Source organism: Macrobrachium nipponense, chromosome 5 (genome assembly GCF_015104395.2).
Source record: "Macrobrachium nipponense isolate FS-2020 chromosome 5, ASM1510439v2, whole genome shotgun sequence".
In the NCBI taxonomy this organism is placed as follows: domain Eukaryota; kingdom Metazoa; phylum Arthropoda; class Malacostraca; order Decapoda; family Palaemonidae; genus Macrobrachium; species Macrobrachium nipponense.
In genome coordinates this window covers 19,936,193-19,938,637 of record NC_061107.1, presented here as the reverse complement: position 1 = coordinate 19,938,637, position 2,445 = coordinate 19,936,193, and positions in this window count along the sequence as shown.

Sequence of the window (2,445 nt, the reverse complement as noted above, 5' to 3'; positions counted from 1 at the left end):
TTGAAAGAGGTTGAAAAATCAAATTACAGACGGAATTGTTATTTTATATTTATAACCAATCCTAAATACAGGGGAATGAATTAAATATTCCATACAAATACATACATTAGAAAAAAACTGTACAAACACGAACGCGATAATATGCGCATTCGCTTTTTCAAAAACAATACTTCAACGAAACATACTACGGCTACTATATATTTTCTAACCTGTTCCTTGACATCACACCCCTTAGTATATACCACAACATCTTCTCCAGCACTTTTCCCGACCGTTGTATCGAAGACGACGACGTTTCATCTAACACCTCAAAGCTTTTAAATTTAGCTAACAAGTTTTCATATATAATAAATCTTCCACACACCTCTCCTCCAACAGGATTAAATTCTTTTTTCATTATAGCCACGCAGCATATTTTACCAATTTTGCTCATTTCATCACGAATGTAGCTAACAACAGGTAAATATTGATTCAACCAAGTTGTATTAACCAGTCCGCTCTGACCGATGCCAGCGGGAAAGATAACATATTTGGCATAGTCATACGATGATTTTAAATAATTCTTCCTTCAATTTCTTGACCGAAGAAAAAAAGTGATTGAACCTCATCTGTTGGTATCTCTGCCCAAACGATCGGCGTGATCTTCATCTTTGGAATAAGCCCACGCTCTTTGCGCGTATTCATTATCTTCAATGGGGGCAGCCAATACCGTATTGTGTTAATAAGGTAGCTATGGTGGGTGTAGATCAACTTCTTCGTCGCATTCCCAAGATGTGATATTTTCAGGTCTTTTCACAATGGCGGACCCTTCAAATACCCCTATCACGAAGACAGGCATATGATGCACCAGTGCGAGAATATCGAAAACCTGCCAATTCGGCTATGGATAAGCTCGAATGACGTCCGCCACAACACCGTAATTCCTGCATGTCACACAGTTAGTGGCCACTACTAGACACATATTCCTCTTCCTGAACTTATTTTCGGACAAGTTCCCGAAAACTAACTTACAAGAGGAGGCTGATGAAGCCATGGCGAGAGTTCACGGTCTTGATGTGACAATCCTTCAAGAGATAATGAACTACGAAAGCCCCGCTACCCAAGACCCTTTATCACAATCACTGATTACAAACCTGTTGTGACGAAGCATCAAGCCTCTCCCAGCAATGATTCAGTACTAACATGAATAAACAGTCCTATCATTCCCTCACCCCAAAGGTCATCCACACATGACTCATTTTATCAAAATCAGTATCACTCCAGTCATGTTTCTCGCAGACACGAATAAACAAGCCTTATCATTTCCTCACAACAAAGGCCGTCCACACACACACACACACACACACACACACACACACATATGACTCATATATAAAAACTTCCACACATCTTTCCTCCAATGGGGATAAATTTCTATCGCATACAAGGCGTGAACTTCATCTTTGGAATACAATACTTCATCGAAACATCATATGTCACACCTGATTATTACTTCCCAACTGTACACCATAAATACAACCGACAAGGGAAAATTGATGTTATTCCTTACCCAAAGTGTATAGAGTAAGTGCAACACACCAACCCTCCGTCCCTACAAGTATTTCTCTTGACCGAAACGTCATTTCCCTCCGTCACTATTCAGTAAGTAGCATATAAAACACTTTCCATTTACTTGAACATAGAGTATAGTAAATATTAAAAACAGCAATAAGATTCATCTGTATATGGAATAGATATTCTTATAAAATAATGTACCCGTTGAAAGAAGCGGAATATATAAAACAGTCATTATTCCTCCCTTTCAGATATGGGAAATAACTCTAGTAGTGAACTGTCAGCCGACGAAGTAGCCACTCAAGTCAGACACCATTACTATTATGGTGTTGGAGCCCCAAACTCATTTATTAGGAAGGTGAAAACGGGTCATGACCATGAAGCAGGAGAAGAAGAAGAAGAAGTAGCAGGAGATGCAACAACTACCACTGGCAGCCCACAACAGTGCAACCCCCGATCAACTTCGCCACCACCCACTACTGAAGGAAACGAGCAACCCGGTGAAGGTATGTAAAAACCGATGTGTTATATATTTATTTAATAATAGTTCCTGATTCCATAGAAACACGCTCTTTTTCTCCGTTTCCCTGTTTTTCCGTTCAAATGCATTATGGGCATAGTAAAAAACACCTATATAATTATTCATAAGGATTTATTGACCACATAAAGAGTTTACAAATTCAATACACTAATCGCTGTCAGACCGTCTCAGCACGCATCCCAATATAACTTCCACGTGTATCCTTATTTTAACCTGAATATGCCGAAAAACGTTTAAGAGGAAACGACTAAGACGTCTTAGCAGATTAACACCGACGTTCATGGGCGAATGATCCTCACAGCTCATCCTGAAATAAGTAAAAAAGTTATGTGATTGAAGGTGTATGATAC